This window comes from Oncorhynchus tshawytscha, unplaced genomic scaffold (assembly GCF_018296145.1).
Source record: "Oncorhynchus tshawytscha isolate Ot180627B unplaced genomic scaffold, Otsh_v2.0 Un_contig_18054_pilon_pilon, whole genome shotgun sequence".
In the NCBI taxonomy this organism is placed as follows: Eukaryota; Metazoa; Chordata; class Actinopteri; order Salmoniformes; family Salmonidae; genus Oncorhynchus; species Oncorhynchus tshawytscha.
This window is the reverse complement of record NW_024608641.1, coordinates 19988-39214: the sequence shown is the minus strand read 5'-3', so window position 1 is coordinate 39214 and position 19227 is coordinate 19988. Positions and strand designations below refer to the sequence as shown.

General features: G+C 49.6%; 3 long non-coding RNA genes across 3 annotated transcripts; 1 reads left to right on the top strand and 2 right to left on the bottom strand.

Annotated features, from left to right (window-relative positions):
• Window positions 1-3567: 3567 nt before the first annotated feature.
• LOC121843692 lies at window positions 3568-4714 on the bottom strand. Its single transcript, XR_006081707.1, has 3 exons — window positions 4594-4714; window positions 4481-4531; window positions 3568-3697 (listed from the first exon to the last, which is right to left on the bottom strand). It is a non-coding gene; the product is annotated as an uncharacterized LOC121843692 (long non-coding RNA).
• A 7784-nt stretch (window positions 4715-12498) lies between these two features.
• LOC121843691 lies at window positions 12499-13124 on the top strand. Its single transcript, XR_006081706.1, has 3 exons — window positions 12499-12521; window positions 12885-13004; window positions 13043-13124. It is a non-coding gene; the product is annotated as an uncharacterized LOC121843691 (long non-coding RNA).
• LOC121843693 lies at window positions 12515-13693 on the bottom strand. Its single transcript, XR_006081708.1, has 4 exons — window positions 13680-13693; window positions 13061-13396; window positions 12903-13022; window positions 12515-12827 (listed from the first exon to the last, which is right to left on the bottom strand). It is a non-coding gene; the product is annotated as an uncharacterized LOC121843693 (long non-coding RNA).
• Between the last annotated feature and the right edge of the window lie 5534 nt (window positions 13694-19227).

Here is a 19227-nt window from a genome sequence, read left to right as displayed (position 1 = left end):
AGCAAATGTACACTGTTATACAAGCTGTACACTCACTACTTTACATTGTAGCAAAGTGTCATTTCTTCAGTGTTGTCACATGAAAATATATACTTAACTATTTACAAAAATGTGAGGGGTGTACTCACTTTTGTGATGCACTGTGTGTATATATATATATGTATGTATATATATATGTATATATTAGATAGATAGATTGATTGATCTGGTACTTCCTGTATATAGCTCCAGGGGAGGGGAGGAGAGGAGAGGGGCGGAGGAGAGAGAGGAGAGGGGAGGAGGAGAGAGAGGAGAGAGGAGAGGGGAGGAAAGGAGAGGAGCACTGGATTGGTTATTTGAGCAAAGCCCTCCTACCTGCCTGCCTGCCTAACCTAACCTAACCTAACCTATCACTAGACTACACTACATCTGTCTGTGTAGAGGAGCACGACTGAACAAATAACTGAACAAACTAATTTCTCTCTCCCTCCCTCCCTCTCCAACCCCCCCCCTTCTCTCTCTCTCTCCCCTTCTAACTGATTTAGAGGGGTCACCACCCGTCCCCCCGGCCACCACCCGTCCCCCGGCCACCACCCGTCCCCCCACCCACTGTAATTGACCAGTTACCACCCGTCCCCCCAAACCACCCGTCCCCCCAGGCCACCACTAGGCCACCACCCGTCCCCCTACAATATGAGTCTGGGCCACCACCCGTCCCCCCAGGGCCACCACCCGTCCCCCCCCGGGCCACCACCCACCCACTGTAATTGACCAGTTAACAGGCAGATATTAATTTGTCCTCCATTATTACAAATGTTATCCGGTCAGTGTGGATTTGATTAAAAAATAAATAGCTTTCTCTCTCTCACAGACCATCAGACCTCAAATATGAGTCTGTTTCTGAGGTCGAACACAGACCTACAATATGAGTCTGGCGGGGGAGGAACAGACGTCTTCCTAACGCAGTAGAGGGGGGCGTGTGTTAACAGACAGTCTTCCTAATGCAGTAGAGGGGGGCGTGTGTTAACAGACAGTCTTCCTAATGCAGTAGAGGGGGTGTGTGTCTTCCTAACAGAGAGTCTTCCTAACAGTCTTCCTAGAGGGGGGGGCGTGTGTTAACTTCCTAACGCAGTCTTCCTAACGCAGTAGAGGGGGGGGCGTGTGTTAACAGTCTTCCTAACGCAGTAGAGGGGGCGTGTGTTAACAGTCTTCCTAACGGTAGAGGGGGCGTGTGTTAACAGTCTTCCTAACAGTAGAGGGGGCGTGTGTTAACAGTCTTCCTAGAGGGGGGCGTGTGTTAACAGTCTTCCTAACGCAGTCTTCCTAACGCAGTAGAGGGGGCGTGTGTTAACAGTCTTCCTAACGCAGTAGAGGGGGTGTTAACAGTCTTCGTGTGTGTAACAGACAGTCTTCCTAACGCAGACAGTCTTCCTAACGCAGTAGAGGGGGTGTGTTAACAGTGTTAACAGCAGTAGAGGGGGCGTGTGTTAACAGACAGTCTTCCTAACGCAGTAGAGGGGGCGTGTGTTAACAGACAGTCTTCCTAACGCAGTAGAGGGGGCGTGTGTTAACAGTCTTCCTAACGCAGTAGAGGGGGCGTGTGTTAACAGTCTTCCTAACGCAGTAGAGGGGGCGTGTGTTAACAGTCTTCCTAACGCAGTAGAGGGGGCGTGTGTTAACAGACAGTCTTCCTAACGCAGTGTGTGTTAACAGTCTTCCTAACGCAGTAGAGGGGGCGTGTCAGTCTTCCTAACGCAGTAGAGGGGGCGTGTGTTAACAGACAGTCTTCCTAACGCAGTAGAGGGGCGTGTGTTAACAGTCTTCCTAACGCAGTAGAGGGGGGTGTGTTAACAGACAGTCTTCCTAACGCAGTGTGTTAACAGACAGTCTTCCTAACGCAGTAGAGGGGGCGTGTGTTAACAGACAGTCTTCCTAACGCAGTAGAGGGGGCGTGTGTTAACAGACAGTCTTCCTAACGCAGTAGAGGGGGCGTGTGTTAACAGACAGTCTTCCTAACGCAGTAGAGGGGGCGTGTGTTAACAGACAGTCTTCCTAACGCAGTAGAGGGGGCGTGTGTTAACAGACAGTCTTCCTAACGCAGTAGAGGGGGCGTGTGTTAACAGACAGTCTTCCTAACGCAGTAGAGAGGTAAAGCGTGTGTTAACAGCAGTCTTCCTAACGTGTGTGTAACAGACAGTCTTCCTAACGCAGTAGAGGGGGTGTTAACAGTCTTCCTAACGCAGTAGAGGGGGCGTGTGTTAGACAGTCTTCCTAACGCAGTAGAGGGGGGCGTGTGTTAACAGACAGTCTTCCTAACGCAGTAGAGGGGGCGTGTGTTAACAGACAGTCTTCCTAACGCAGTAGAGGGGGCGTGTGTCTTCCTAACAGTAGAGGGGGGCGTGTGTTAACAGTCTTCCTAACGCAGTAGAGGGGGCGTGTGTTAACAGACAGTCTTCCTAACGCAGTAGAGGGGGCGTGTGTTAACAGACAGTCTTCCTAACGCAGTAGAGGGGGCGTGTGTTAACAGACAGTCTTCCTAACGCAGTAGAGGGGGCGTGTGTTAACAGTCTTCCTAACGCAGTAGAGGGGGCGTGTGTTAACAGACAGTCTTCCTAACGCAGTAGAGGGGCGTGTGTTAACAGACAGTCTTCCTAACGCAGTAGAGGGGAGGGGGCGTGTGTTAACAGACAGTCTTCCCAACGCAGTAGAGGGGGCGTGTGTTTCTCTAAGGTGTTGTTCTGTCTCGGGGTTTGATTTGACTATACATCATCATTCATGACCATGCACACACCGAGCTATCACTCCCCCGATGCTCCTACTTAGAGACAAAGGGTGTGTGTGTGTGATTGAGTGAGTGATTGAGTGAGTGAGTGATTGTGTGTGTGTGTGTGTGTGTGTGTGTGTGTGTGTGTGTGTGTGTGATTGAGTATGTGTCGAAGCTATCGCTCCTCTTCACGCCCCCCAACACCCAGACAGAGAGACTCAGAGCTGCATTTGACTCACTGCTGTGAACAGAGACACATCTGAAGGCATTGAAATCCCTGTTTTAATGTGGACAGAAATGTGAGACTTGCTGTCAGTGTGGAGAAGTTCCAGACATCTACAGGCTTGTTAGGACGACAGAAGACTGGAACCAAACAACTGATGATCCTGCTGTTGGAGAATATATTGCATCATATAGGCATTTATTGTAAAAACATGTCTACTTGGGAGAGAAAATAATTGGCTTCGTTGCGACAATTGTCATAACACTCCTCAATATCACTTGGCAGAACACACACCCCTCATTGCAAGAGAAATAACATCTCTGGCAATGTTTTTAAGTGGATATGATATAGAGAGACTTCTCAAATGAAGAAATCTCTAAGAGCAGCCAGATGTATGAGGTTTTCCAGCAGCTCGTAACTTCCTGACACGGGGAATGAGATCGTGTCTTCTTGGATTATTGACTTCATTTCATGACCTAGGGGCATCACCTGACCCCTCCTGACCCAGATCACTCATCCCTCATGACCTAGGGGCATCACCTGACCCCTCCTGACCCAGATCACTCATCCCTCATGACCTAGGGGCATCACCTGACCCCTCCTGATCCAGATCACTCATCCCTCATGACCTAGGGGCATCACCTGACCCCTCCTGACCCAGATCACTCATCCCTCATGACCTAGGGGCATCACCTGACCCCTCCTGACCCAGATCACTCATCCCTCATGACCTAGGGGCATCACACCCCTCCTGACCCCTCCTGACCCAGATCACTCATCCCTCATGACCTAGGGACCTAGGGGCATCACCTGACCCCTCCTGACCCAGATCACTCATCCCTCATGACCTAGGGGCATCACCTGACCCCTCCTGACCCAGATCACTCATCCCTCATGACCTAGGGGGGGCATCACCTGACCCCTCCTGACCCAGATCACTCATCCCTCATGACCTAGGGGCATCACCTGACCCCTCCTGACCCAGATCACTCATCCCTCATGACCTAGGGGCATCACCTGACCCCTCCTGACCCAGATCACTCATCCCTCATGACCTAGGGGCATCACCTGACCCCTCCTGACCCAGATCACTCATCCCTCATGACCTAGGGGCATCACCTGACCCCTCCTGACCCAGATCACTCATCCCTCATGACCTAGGGGCATCACCTGACCCCTCCTGACCCAGATCACTCATCCCTCATGACCTAGGGGCATCACCTGACCCCTCCTGACCCAGATCACTCATCCCTCATGACCTAGGGGCATCACCTGACCCCTCCTGACCCAGATCACTCATCCCTCATGACCTAGGGGCATCACCTGACCCCTCCTGACCCAGATCACTCATCCCTCATGACCTAGGGGCATCACCTGACCCCTCCTGACCCAGATCACTCATCCCTCATGACCTAGGGGCATCACCTGACCCCTCCTGACCCAGATCACTCATCCCTCATGACCTAGGGGCATCACCTGACCCCTCCTGACCCAGATCACTCATCCCTCATGACCTAGGGGCATCACCTGACCCCTCCTGACCCAGATCACTCATCCCTCATGACCTAGGGGCATCACCCAGACCCCATCCCTCATGACCCACCTGAGATCACTCATCCCTCATGACCTAGGGGCATCACCTGACCCCTCCTGACCCAGATCACTCATCCCTCATGACCTAGGGGCATCACCTGACCCCTCCTGACCCAGATCACTCATCCCTCATGACCTAGGGGCATCACCTGACCCCTCCTGACCCAGATCACTCATCCCTCATGACCTAGGGGCATCACCTGACCCCTCCTGACCCAGATCACTCATCCCTCATGACCTAGGGGCATCACCTGACCCCTCCTGACCCAGATCACTCATCCCTAAACCTGACATGCAAATAATTGACATGCTTGGTCTTGCAACTGCTGTCCCGGGCGGCCATGTTGGATCTGTGAGTCAAAGAGCCAGGTTGCTCAGTGAGTCAGTTGGAGCCGGCATGGCCACTCAGTAGTGGTGAAAATGTCCCGTCCCGGAGAGTCTGTCTGTTGCAGGGAGAGATGTACAGAGCCGACCAAAGCCGTGGGAATAGGTCATTTGGTTGAAAGTTGTGTTGGAGATGTTGGTTAGGTGTTGTTTATCAGATATATCCAGAACAGAGGAAGTGAAAATGTACATAACTCTTCTTCTGCATTTCTGGCTGGTATACCAGGTGCCATTTTGGCTTTTTTCCTGATTGGCTGTTGGATGAGGCATGTAAATGAGTTGTTACTAGGCCACACGTGTTTTATCCCCCTTTAAGCCTTTTAGTTTTAAACGTCATGTAAATGTAATTCTCTCCAACCCTCATAACATATGTAACCATCGGTGTAGTGATGTAGAGCAGATGGCGTGTGGTCGGTGACGTGATGGCGTGTGGTCGGTGACGTGATGGCGTGTGGTCGGTGACGTGATGGCGTGTGGTCGGTGACGTGATGGCATGTGGTCGGTGGCGTGTGGCGTGTGGTCGTGATGGCGTGTGGTCGGTGACGTGATGGCGTGTGGTCGGTGACGTGATGGCGTGGTCGGTGGCGTGATGGCGTGTGGTCGGTGGCGTGATGGCGTGTGGTCGGTGGCGTGATGGCGTGTGGTCGGTGGCGTGATGGCGTGTGGTCGGTGGCGTGATGGCGTGTGGTCGGTGACGTGATGGCGTGTGGTCGGTGGCGTGATGGCGTGTGGTCGGTGACGTGATGGCGTGTGGTCGGTGACGTGATGGCGTGTGGTCGGTGACGTGATGGCGTGTGGTCGGTGACGTGATGGCGTGTGGTCTGTGACGTGATGGCGTGTGGTCGGTGACGTGATGGCGTGTGGTCGGTGACGTGATGGCTTGTGGTCGGTGGCGTGATGGCGTGTGGTCGGTGACGTGATGGCGTGTGGTCGGTGACGTGATGGCGTGTGGTCGGTGACGTGATGGCGTGTGGTCGGTGACGTGATGGCGTGTGGTCGGTGACGTGATGGCGTGTGGTCGGTGACGTGATGGCGTGTGGTCGGTGACGTGATGGCGTGTGGTCGGTGACGTGATGGCGTGTGGTCGGTGACGTGATGGCGTGTGGTCGGTGACGTGATGGCGTGTGGTCGGTGACGTGATGGCGTGTGGTCGGTGACGTGATGGCGTGTGGTCGGTGACGTGATGGCGTGTGGTCGGTGACGTGATGGCGTGTGGTCGGTGACGTGATGGCGTGTGGTCGGTGACGTGATGGCGTGTGGTCGGTGACGTGATGGCGTGTGGTCGGTGACGTGATGGCGTCCCTGAGTTAACGCCCGTACTGTGTCATGTTATTGTTACAGACCCTTTGCAACCTTCGCTCGGCTTTGGCCATGAATTGAACTGCAAGGGCGTCTGTGCTGGTTTTATCCTTTTATGTCCAAGTCCATTTGGCCAATCACGTGACCTGAAGGTTCAGACAGACAGTCCGGTCTATGACAGGGTGGACTCAGGGCTGTTGACAGGGTGGACTCAGGGCTGTTGACAGGGTGGACTCAGGGCTGTTGACAGGGTGGACTCAGGGCTGTTGACTCAGGGCTGTTGACAGGTGGACTCAGGGCTGTTGACAGGGACAGGGTGGACTCAGGGCTGTTGACAGGGTGGACTCAGGGCTGTTGACAGGGTGGACTCAGGGCTGTTGACAGGGTGGACTCAGGGCTGTTGACAGGGTGGACTCCATTACACCAACCTGACTCCATTACACCAACCTGACTCCATTACACCAACCTGACTCCATTACACCAACCTGACTCCATTACACCAACCTGACTCCATTACACCAACCTGACTCCATTACACCAACCTGACTCCATTACACCAACCTGACTCCATTACACCAACCTGACTCCATTACACCAACCTGACTCCATTACACCAACCTGACTCCATTACACCAACCTGACTCCATTACGTGGTAGAAAGCTGAGCTGCCCAGAAAATATCACATCTCTTGTCGGATCAGTCAATCGCTGATGAAAATGTTGTCTGTGGTATTCAAAAGGCTTCCGTCAGCCTGGTTGTTCTCTTCAGCTGTCGTTTTAGTATTTCAATAGAGGCACCCATCTCCTCTTCTCTTTCAACTCTGCAGCAGTTGACCATGAAGAGACAGTTTTGACGACATTAAAGATCTAATGGAGAACAGGATTTATAAGACTCCTTGATTACTTTCAAGAGGTGTGTATTACTAAGCATCAGTTTGACCTTGTCAAGTGTTAGGGAGGGAGAGACAGACACGGAGAGAGACAGGGAGAGAGACAGGGAGAGAGACAGGGAGAGAGACAGGGAGAGAGACAGGGAGAGAGACAGGGAGAGAGACAGGGAGAGAGACAGGGAGAGAGACAGGGAGAGAGACAGGGAGAGAGACAGGGAGAGAGACACGGAGACGGACACAGGGAGAGGGCCAGGGAGAGAGACAGGGAGAGAGACAGGGAGAGGGACACGGTCAGACACGGAGAGAGACAGGGAGAGGGACACGGAGAGAGACAGGGAGAGGGCCAGAGGGCCACGGAGAGGAGAGGGCCACGGAGAGGGCCACGGAGAGGGCCACGGAGAGGGCCAGGGAGAGGGCCAGGGAGAGGGCCAGGGGACAGGGGAGGGACCAGGGAGAGGGACAGGGAGAGGGACAGGGAGAGGGACAGGGAGAGGGACAGGGAGAGAGACAGGGAGAGAGACAGGGAGAGAGACAGGGAGAGAGACAGGGAGAGAGACAGGGAGAGAGACAGGGAGAGAGACAGGGAGAGAGACAGGGACACTGAGAGGGACAGGGCGAGAGGGACACGGAGACACGCAGAGAGAGACACAGACGCAGAGACAGACAGACAGACAGCCAGCAGATAAAGTATTGGAGCACACTACATTCCATTGGAGCTCCGTTGACTAAAATGGAGTGGCAGGCAGAAATGGTCTCTGTGGAAACACTGGATGTGTCCCAAATGTCACCCTGGTTCCATAGGGCTCTGGTCAAAAGTAGGGAACTTCATAGGGAATAGGCTGCCATTAGGGACACATTTAGTGAATGCACCACAGCAATCTGTTATTGATCTTTGCTCAGCGTTGTTGGCTGTAGGCCAGGTATTTAGGACAGGCTGGGGATGTGTCCCAGATGGCACCTTATTCTCTATGTAGTGCACTACTTTAGACCAGAGCCCAATATAGTGCACTACTTTAGACCAGAACCCTATTCCCTATATAGTGCACTACTTTAGACCAGAGCCCTATTCCCTATATAGTGCACTACTTTAGACCAGAGCCCTATTCCCTATATAGTGCACTACTTTAGACCAGAGCCCTATTCCCTATATAGTGCACTACTTTAGACCAGAGCCCTATTCCCTATATAGTGCACTACTTTAGACCAGAGCCCTATTCTCTATGTAGTGCACTACTTTAGACCAGAGCCTAGTGCACTACTTTAGACCAGAACCCTATTCCCTATATAGTGCACTACTTTAGACCAGAGCCCTATTCCCTATATAGTGCACTACTTTAGACCAGAGCCCTATTCCCTATATAGTGCACTACTTTAGACCAGAGCCCTATTCCCTATATAGTGCACTACTTTAGACCAGAGCCCTATTCCCTATATAGTGCACTACTTTAGACCAGAGCCCTATTCCCTATATAGTGCACTACTTTAGACCAGAGCCCTATTCCCTATATAGTGCACTACTTTATTCCCTAGACCAGAGCCCTATTCCCTATATAGTGCACTACTTTAGACCAGAGCCCTATTCCCTATATAGTGCACTACTTTAGACCAGAGCCCTATTCCCTATATAGTGCACTACTATAGACCAGAGCCCTATTCCCTATATAGTACACTACTATAGACCAGAGCCCTATTCCCTATATAGTGCACTACTTTAGACCAGAGCCCTATTCCCTATATAGTGCACTACTATAGACCAGAGCCCTATTCCCTATATAGTGCACTACTATAGACCAGAGCCCTATTCCCTATATAGTGCACTACTATAGACCAGAGCCCTATTCCCTATATAGTGCACTACTATAGACCAGAGCCCTATTCCCTATATAGTGCACTACTATAGACCAGAGCCCTATTCCCTATATAGTGCACTACTATAGACCAGAGCCCTATTCCCTATATAGTGCACTACTATAGACCAGAGCCCTATTCCCTATATAGTACACTACTTTAGACCAGAGCCCTATTCCCTATATAGTACACTACTTTAGACCAGAGCCCTATTCCCTATATAGTACACTACTATAGACCAGAGCCCTATTCCCTATATAGTACACTACTTTAGACCAGAGCCCTATTCCCTATATAGTGCACTACTTAGACCAGAGCCCTATTCCCTATATAACTACTATACTATTCCCTATATAGACTTTAGACCAGAGCCCTATTCCCTATATAATACACTACTTTAGACCAGAGCCCTATTCCCTATATAATACACTACTTTAGACCAGAGCCCTATTCCCTATATAATACACTACTTTAGACCAGAGCCCTATTCCCTATATAGTGTACTACCTTAGACCAGAGCCCTATTCCCTATATAGTGCACTACTATAGACCAGAGCCCTATTCCCTATATAGTGCACTACTATAGACCAGAGCCCTATTCCCTATATAGTTAACAGTGGAAGTGGCTAATTATATTAGCCATTATATTAGCCAATTCCACTGTAACATACCTGAAACAAAACGAACGACGCAAGACTTAGTATGCACAACTAACTGTACAAGATATTATCTTGTAGGCAGAGCACATTGGAGTAGGATTCTAATTGCATTGACACGCAAGACTCATATTCTAATCTACACAGACCGGTGAGCCATAACCAATCAGAGCTGCAGTAGATCTATATGCAAATAGGCCATTGCCATATTTGGATCTGTGCCATTCACTTTGAACTGGACTGTGTTTAGGCTATGAGTGTAAAGTTGTCCATCCCTGCCCTAGCCACTATATAGGGAATAGGGCTCTGGTCTATAGTAGTGTACTACATAGGGAATAGGGCTCTGGTCTGTAGTAGTACCACTATATAGGGAATAGGGCTCTGGTCTATAGTAGTGTACTACATAGGGAATAGGGCTCTGGTCTATAGTAGTACCACTATATAGGGAATAGGGCTCTGGTCTATAGTAGTGTACTACATAGGGAATAGGGCTCTGGTCTGTAGTAGTGTACTATATAGGGAATAGGTCTCTGGTCTAATGTAGTGTACTATATAGGGACTAGGGCTCTGGTCTATAGTAGTGTACTATATAGGGAATAGGGCTCTGGTCTAAAGTAGTGCACTATATAGGGAATAGGGCTCTGGTCTAAAGTAGTGCACTATATAGGGAATAGGGCTCTGGTCTATAGTAGTGTACTATATAGGGAATAGGACTCTGGTCTATAGTAGTGTACTATATAGGGAATAGGGTGCCATTTGGGAAAGAGCCCGTTTCTCCGTTCCCCTAGCCCCATCCAATCTCATAGAATGATTCACCCCCAACCTAGCATGGCTCAGTTTGTAGATTGTTGTTGACACAGACATGAAACCACACAGCTAGCCTGGGAATCAGCTAGCCTGGGAATCTTCTTGTCCACAGACATGAAACCACACAGCTAGCCTGGGAGTCTGTTGTTGTAGTAGTTTTATTTTCAGCCTGATCTTTCTGTACGTTGCGCTGCGTGCTCTACTCTACCTGAGCTGGCCTCTGGCTAAACGTATTCATCAGCTCTCTCTCTCTCTCTCTCTCTCTCTCTCTCTCTCTCTGTCTCTCTCTCTCTCTCTGTCTCTCTCTCTGTCCCCCCTCTCTCTCTCTCTCTCTCTCTCTCTGTCCCTCTCTCTGTCCCCCTCTCTCTCTCTCTCTCTCTCTCTCTCTTCCCCCTCTCTCTGTCCCCCCTCCTCTCTCTCTCTCTCTCTCCCCCCTCTCTCTCTCTCTCTCCTCCCCCTCTCTCTCTGTCCCCCCTCTCTCTCTCTCTCTCTCTCTCTCTCTCTCTCCCCCTCTCTCTCTCTGTCCCCCCTCTCTCTCTCTCTCTCTCTCTCTCTCTGTCCCCCTCTCTCTCTCTCTCTCTCTCTCTCTCTCTCTCTCCCCCCCCCTCTCTCTCTCTCTCTCTCTGTCCCCCTCTCTCTCTCTCTCTCTCTCTCTCTCCCCCCCCTCTCTCTGCCCCCCTCTCTCTCTCTCTCTCTCTCTCTCTCTGTCCCCCCTCTCTCTCTCTCTCTCTCTCCATCATCAGTTGACCTCATTCTGAGGGTGTGTGCTCGTGCCTAGGTTCCTGTGAATTCTGAGCAGGTTCCATCAGTATACTGAGGCATTGTAATCAGCTTCATATCTCTAGCTCTGACTGAGTAATATATCTGTGAGCCGTTGAGCTGTGCTCTCTCTCTCTCTGTCTCTGTGTGACACATGATGCCGTGCTACAGTAGCTAACTCCGCCAGCCCTGACTGAGGTTATAGAGGCCGTTATCAATACAACCTCACAACACGGTGCAGAGCGTTCAGTCTGGCAGCTGCGGGGGGCAGAAAGACCCCCGGCTCCGCTAAAACCACTGACGAATACGAGCTGTTGTTCAAGGGATGTTTAAATTAATGTTATAACTATTTGGTCTTAATATCATCACCTCTTGAAGAGCGGAGGCACAACGACACATTTCCCTTTCTACCGCGTTGACTTCTATCATCAGAGTTATACAGGAAGTAACTGCGTGCTTTTCATGATCAGTTAACCTCAATTGATCGATTATTTTCAGATGCACTATATATTCTGGGGTGGCAGCGTTGGACTAGTAACCGGAAGGTTGCAAGTTTGAATCGCCGCGCTGACAAGGTACAAATCTGTCGTTCTGCCCCTGAACAGGCAGTTAACCCACTAGGCCGTCATTGAAAATAAGAATTTGTTCTTAACTGACTTGCCTGGTTAAATTAAGGTTAAATAAAAAATAAAATAATATTCAAAAGTATGTGGACACCCCTGGCTATTTCAGCCATGCACGTTGCTGAAAGGTGTATCAAATCGAGCACACGGCCACGCAATCTCCATAGACAAACATTAGCTGTAGAAGGTCCTTACTGGCCACCCCTCAGATATGTTCCTGTCAGATGGTTCCAGCAGCCATGGTAGATGAGTAACCAGGCCAGCTCAGTACAGCTCAGCTCAGCTTGGTTTGGCTCTTATTATCACTGTGGAAAGGGTGTCAGTGTGTGCATGTTAAATGACCCGGTCAGCATGAACATCTGTGTGTCCACTGGGTGCTTGGTCCCTGGCACCACGACCATGTCTGGATTGGTTTGTGTCACCCTCATCTGGTGTACTGAACTGGTTTGCCAAGCTTTGCAGACTAGAGTCTGTATTTATCTGTACCTGAGATAACAGAGATCTCTCGTTGAATAGAACCAATCACATTCTATTCTAACATTCTGTTCTGCGGATTGAAATGTTCCATGGTGGAATGTTTAGAGGGAGTGAGACCTGTAGGTTTAGAGGGAGTGAGACCTGTAGGTTTAGAGGGAGTGAGACCTGTAGGTTTAGAGGGAGTGAGACCTGTAGGTTTAGAGGGAGTGAGACCTGTAGGTTTAGAGGGAGTGAGACCTGTAGGTTTAGAGGGAGTGAGACCTGTAGGTTTAGAGGGAGTGAGACCTGTAGGTTTAGAGGGAGTGAGACCTGTAGGTTTAGAGGGAGTGAGACCTGTAGGTTTAGAGGGAGTGAGACCTGTAGGTTTAGAGGGAGTGAGACCTGTAGGTTTAGAGGGAGTGAGACCTGTAGGTTTAGAGGGAGTGAGACCTGTAGGTTTAGAGGGAGTGAGACCTGTAGGTTTAGAGGGAGTGAGACCTGTAGGTTTAGAGGGAGTGAGACCTGTAGGTTTAGAGGGAGTGAGACCTGTGGTTTAGAGGGAGTGAGACCTGCAGGTTTAGAGGAGACCTGTGAGACCTGCAGGTTTAGAGGGAGTGAGACCTGTAGGTTTAGAGGGAGTGAGACCTGTAGGTTTAGAGGGAGTGAGACCTGTAGGTTTAGAGGGAGTGAGACCTGTAGGTTTAGAGGGAGTGAGACCTGTAGGTTTAGAGGGAGTGAGACCTGTAGGTTTAGACCTGTAGGTTTAGAGGGAGTGAGACCTGTAGGTTTAGAGGGAGTGAGACCTGTAGGTTTAGAGGGAGTGAGACCTGTAGGTTTAGAGGGAGTGAGACCTGTAGGTTTAGAGGGAGTGAGACCTGTAGGTTTAGAGGGAGTGAGACCTGTAGGTTTAGAGGGAGTGAGACCTGTAGGTTTAGAGGGAGTGAGACCTGTAGGTTTAGAGGGAGTGAGACCTGTAGGTTTAGAGGGAGTGAGACCTGTAGGTTTAGAGGGAGTGAGACCTGTAGGTTTAGAGGGAGTGAGACCTGTAGGTTTAGAGGGAGTGAGACCTGTAGGTTTAGAGGGAGTGAGACCTGTAGGTTTAGAGGGAGTGAGACCTGTTTTAGAGGGAGTGAGACCTGTAGGTTTAGAGGGAGTGAGACCTGTAGGTTTAGAGGGAGAGACCTGTAGGTTTAGAGGGAGTGAGACCTGTAGGTTTAGAGGGAGTGAGACCTGCAGGTTTAGAGGGAGTGAGACCTGCAGGTTTAGAGGGAGTGAGACCTGCAGGTTTAGAGGGAGTGAGACCTGCAGGTTTAGAGGGAGTGAGACCTGCAGGTTTAGAGGGAGTGAGACCTGCAGGTTTAGAGGGAGTGAGACCTGTAGGTTTAGAGGGAGTGAGACCTGTAGGTTTAGAGGGAGTGAGACCTGCAGGTTTAGAGGGAGTGAGACCTGCAGGTTTAGAGGGAGTGAGACCTGCAGGTTTAGAGGGAGTGAGACCTGCAGGTTTAGAGGGAGTGAGACCTGCAGGTTTAGAGGGAGTGAGACCTGCAGGTTTAGAGGGAGTGAGACCTGCAGGTTTAGAGGGAGTGAGACCTGTAGGTTTAGAGGGAGTGAGACCTGTAGGTTTAGAGGGAGTGAGACCTGCAGGGTTGAGAGAGAATGAATAAAGACGGCCTCACATTCTGCATGTATCATGGTGATCCTTCAGGAGGGAAACCGAGGTTGACAGCTTTAACTCTGCTTTACTAAACCCTGTCCCGGTGACTTTACACGGGTCAGCTCCTGCTATCCCCCAAACACCATGTTAATCTCCTCTCAGGCTGAATACCCCTTAAGTCCTCTCCCTCAAATGGGTCAGAGACCTCAGAGAAAACACACATTTCCTCTTAATAAGACAAGCTACATATTCCATTCCCTTTAAGTGGTCCGGACAGGGACAACTGATCCTAAATCAGCACAGCTTCTACTACTGAGCTGTTGTGTGAATGCATATGGGCCCAGACCTTTAAGTGATCCGGGACAGGGACAACTGATCCTAAATCAGCACAGCTTCTACTACTGAGCTGTTGTGAATACATATGGGCCCAGAAGACCTTTAAGTGATCCGGGACAGGGACATTTAAGTGAGGTCCATTTAAATCAGCAAGACATTTACTACTGAGCTGTTGTGAAGACATTTAAGTGAGGTCTGTGAAGACATTTAAGTGAGGTCTGTGAAGACATTTAAGTGAGGTCAATGATCTGAAGACATTTAAGTGAGACATTTAAGTGAGGTCAAAGACATTTAATGGTCCATTTAAGTGAGGTCAGAAGACATTTAAGTGAGGTCTGTGAAGACATTTAAGTGAGGTCTGTGAAGACATTTAAGTGAGGTCTGTGAAGACATTTAAGTGAGGTCTGTGAAGACATTTAAGTGAGGTCTGTGAAGACATTTAAGTGAGGTCTGTGAAGACATTTAAGTGAGGTCTGTGAAGACATTTAAGTGAGGTCTGTGAAGACATTTAAGTGAGGTCAGAAGACATTTAAGTGAGGTCAGAAGACATTTAAGTGAGGTCTGTGAAGACATTTAAGTGAGGTCAGAAGACATTTAAGTGAGGTCAGAAGACATTTAAGTGAGGTCAGAAGACATTTAAGTGAGGTCAGAAGACATTTAAGTGAGATCTGTGAAGACATTTAAGTGAGGTCTGTGAAGACATTTAAGTGAGGTCAGAAGACATTTAAGTGAGGTCTGTGAAGACATTTAAGTGAGGTCTGTGAAGACATTTAAGTGAGGTCAGAAGACATTTAAGTGAGGTCTGTGAAGACATTTAAGTGAGGTCAGAAGACATTTAAGTGAGGTCTGAACACATGGGTACTGTGTGTGTGTGTGTGGTCTGTTTTCTACTGCTAGGTGCTTTGTCCCAGTGAATGAATGTAAATCATAAAGACATCTACAGTGTTCAGTATCACATGGACAGGGGTCATTGTACCGTAAGCCTCTCTCTCTCTCGTCATCTCTCTCTCTCTCTCTTTATAGTAGGAGCTGGCTGGAAGGTAAACTGCTGGTCTCTATTGAGATGTGTTGTATAGGAAAGCAGGCAGCAATAGTAGGGATCAAGCAGGCGGAGACACACACACACACACACACACACACACACACACACACACACACACACACACACACACACACACAGAAAGGAGGCTTCTCAGCAGCATGCCAGTTTATTCCTGCCCTTCTGTGAGGACGACCTGAGGCTGTTACCTGACGGGAATTAACCAACACTAGTAATGTAGTGTTCAGTAAATAATGTCCACAGATATATCCTCTGTGTGGAAGGGTGATGTGTTAGGCCTGGAGCACAACACAGTGGTAGACCTCCACAGCACAGTGGAGGACAGCACAGTGGAGGACAGCACAGTGGAGGACAGCACAGTGGAGGACAGCACAGTGGAGGACAGCACAGTGGAGGACAGCACAGTGGAGGACAGCACAGTGGAGGACAGCACAGTGGAGGACAGCACAGTGGAGGACAGCACAGTGGAGGACAGCACAGTGGAGGACAGCACAGTGGAGGACAGCACAGCACAGTGGAGGACAGCACAGTGGAGGACAGCACAGTGGAGGACAGCACAGTGGAGGACAGTGGAGGACAGCACAGTGGAGGACAGCACAGTGGAGGACAGCACAGTGGAGGACAACACAGTGGAGGACAACACAGTGGAGGACAGCACAGTGGAGGACAGCACAGTGGAGGACAGCACAGTGGAGGACAGCACAGTGGAGGACAGCACAGTGGAGGACAACACAGTGGTAGACCTCCACAACACAGTGGTAGACCTCCACAACACAGTGGTAGACCTCCACAACACAGTGGTAGACCTCCACAATAAACACACACCCAGAAGTGAAGTGAGGACAGCTGCTAGTCTATAGAATGGAGATTCACCTCAACATTCAGATTTAACCAACAACTAAAGTAAAGCTGAAATAATAAACTGCTGTTCTCCTGTTGCTGGAGGTTAGGTTGAACTCTACAGCTGTGTTGTTGTGGATTGTGTTGTAGGTTAGGTTGAACTCTACATCTGTGTTGTTGTGGATTGTGTTGTAGGTTAGGTTGAACTCTACATCTGTGTTGTTGTGGATTGTGTTGTAGGTTAGGTTGAACTCTACATCTGTGTTGTTGTGGATTGTGTTGTAGGTTAGGTTGAACTCTACATCTGTGTTGTTGTGGATTGTGTTGTAGGTTAGGTTGAACTCTACCTCTGTGTTGTTGTGGATTGTGTTGTAGGTTAGGTTGAACTCTACCTCTGTGTTGTTGTGGATTGTGTTGTAGGTTAGGTTGAACTCTACATCTGTGTTGTTTTGTAGGTTAGGTTGAACTCTACATCTGTGTTGTTGTGGATTGTTTTGTAGGTTAGGTTGAACTCTACATCTGTGTTGTTGTGGATTGTTTTGTGTGCTTCCATTAAGATCAAAGCTTGCGTCCCAAATGGCAGGATATTCCCTATATAGTTCCCTACTTTTGACCAGGGCCCTATGAAGGATAAAAGTGCCATTTGGGGCAAAGGTCAAAGTCTCTGGGGTTCCTGTGGTGCTGTGCTTCTTACAATAGAGCGTCCCTTCTCTGTGTGTGTGTGTGTGTGTGTGTGTGTGTGTGTGTGTGTGTGTGTGTGTGTGTGTGTGTGTGTGTGTGTGTGTGTGTGTGTGTGTGTGTGTGTCAATGAGAGGAGTGATCAAGGAGGAGAGAAGCAATCGGGTTGTGTTGTTGAGGCTACCAGTGACTGAGGCTGTGCGGGTGGATGAATACAGTAAGGGAAGGAGAGACTGATACCTGGGCTGGCTGAATACAGTAGGGGAAGGAGAGACTGATATCTGGGCTGGCTGAATACAGTAAGGGAAGGAGTGACTGATACCTGGGCTGGCTGAATACAGTAAGATAAGGAGAGACTGATACCTGGGCTGGCTGAATACAGTAAGGGAAGGAGAGACTGATACCTGGGCTGGCTGAATACAGTAAGGGAAGGAGTGACTGATACCTGGGCTGGCTGAATACAGTAAGGGAAGGAGTGACTGATACCTGGGCTGGCTGAATACAGTAAGGAAGGAAGACTGATTCCTGGGCTGGCTGAATACAGTAAGAAAGGAGAGACTGATACCTGGGCTGGCTGAATACAGTAAGGGAAGGAGTGACTGATACCTGGGCTGGCTGAATACAGTAAGGGAAGGAGAGACTGATACCTGGGCTGGCTGAATACAGTAAGAGAAGGAGAGACTGATACCTGGGCTGGCTGAATACAGTAAGAGAAGGAGTGACTGATACCTGGGCTGGCTGAATACAGTAAGGGAAGGAGAGACTGATACCTGGGCTGGCTGAATACAGTAAGGGAAGGAGAGACTGATACCTGGGCTGGCTGAATACAGTAAGGGAAGGAGAGACTGATACCTGGGCTGGCTGAATACAGTAAGGAAGGAGAGACTGATACCTGGGCTGGCTGAATACAGTAAGAGAAGGAGTGACTGATACCTGGGCTGGCTGAATACAGTAAGGGAAGGAGTGACTGATACCTGGGCTGGCTGAATACAGTAAGAGAAGGAGTGACTGATACCTGGGCTGGCTGAATACAGTAAGAGAAGGAGTGACTGATACCTGGGCTGGCTGAATACAGTAAGGGAGGGAGAGACTGATACCTGGGCTGGCTAAATACAGTAAGGGAAGGAGTGACTGATACCTGGGCTGGCTGAATACAGTAAGGGAAGGAGAGACTGATACCTGGGCTGGCTGAATACAGTAAGGGAAGGAGAGACTGATACCTGGGCTGGCTGAATACAGTAAGAGAAGGAGTGACTGATACCTGGGCTGGCTGAATACAGTAAGGGAAGGAGAGACTGATACCTGGGCTGGCTGAATACAGTAAGAGAAGGAGTGACTGATACCTGGGCTGGCTGAATACAGTAAGGAAGGAGAGACTGATACCTGGGCTGGCTGAATACAGTAAGAGAAGGAGTGACTGATACCTGGGCTGGCTGAATACAGTAAGGGAAGGAGAGACTGATACCTGGGCTGGCTGAATACAGTAAGGGAAGGAGAGACTGATACCTGGGCTGGCTGAATACAGTAAGGGAAGGAGAGACTGATACCTGGGCTGGCTGAATACAGTAAGAGAAGGAGAGACTGATACCTGGGCTGGCTGAATACAGTAAGGGAAGGAGTGACTGATACCTGGGCTGGCTGAATACAGTAAGGAACGGAGAGACTGATACCTGGGCTGGCTGAATACAGTAAGGGAAGGAGTGACTGATACCTGGGCTGGCTGAATACAGTAAGGAACGGAGAGACTGATATCTGGGCTGGCTGAATACAGTAAGGGAAGGAGTGACTGATACCTGGGCTGGCTGAATACAGTAAGGAACGGAGAGACTATCTGGGCTGGCTGAATATAGTAAGGAACGGAGAGACTGATATCTGGGCTGGCTGAATACAGTAAGGAACGGAGAGACTGATATCTGGGCTGGCTGAATACAGTAAGGAACGGAGAGACTGATATCTGGGCTGGCTGAATACAGTAAGGAACGGAGAGACTGATATCTGGGCTGGCTGAATACAGTAAGGGAAGGAGAGACTGATATCTGGGCTGGCTGAATACAGTAAGGGAAGGAGAGACTGATATCTGGGCTGGCTGAATACAGTAAGGAACGGAGAGACTGATACCTGGGCTGGCTGAATACAGTAAGGAAAGGAGAGACTGATATCTGGGCTGGCTGAATACAGAATACAGTATAAAAAATGTTCTTCAGTTGTCCCCATAGAATAAATCAAATCAAATGTATTTATAAAGCCCTTTTTACATCAGCTGATATCTCAAAGTGCTGTACAGAAACCCAGCCTAAAACCCCAAACAGGAAGCAATGCAGGTGTAGAAGCACAGTGGCTAGGAAAAACTCCCTAGAAAGGCCAGAACCTAGGAAGAA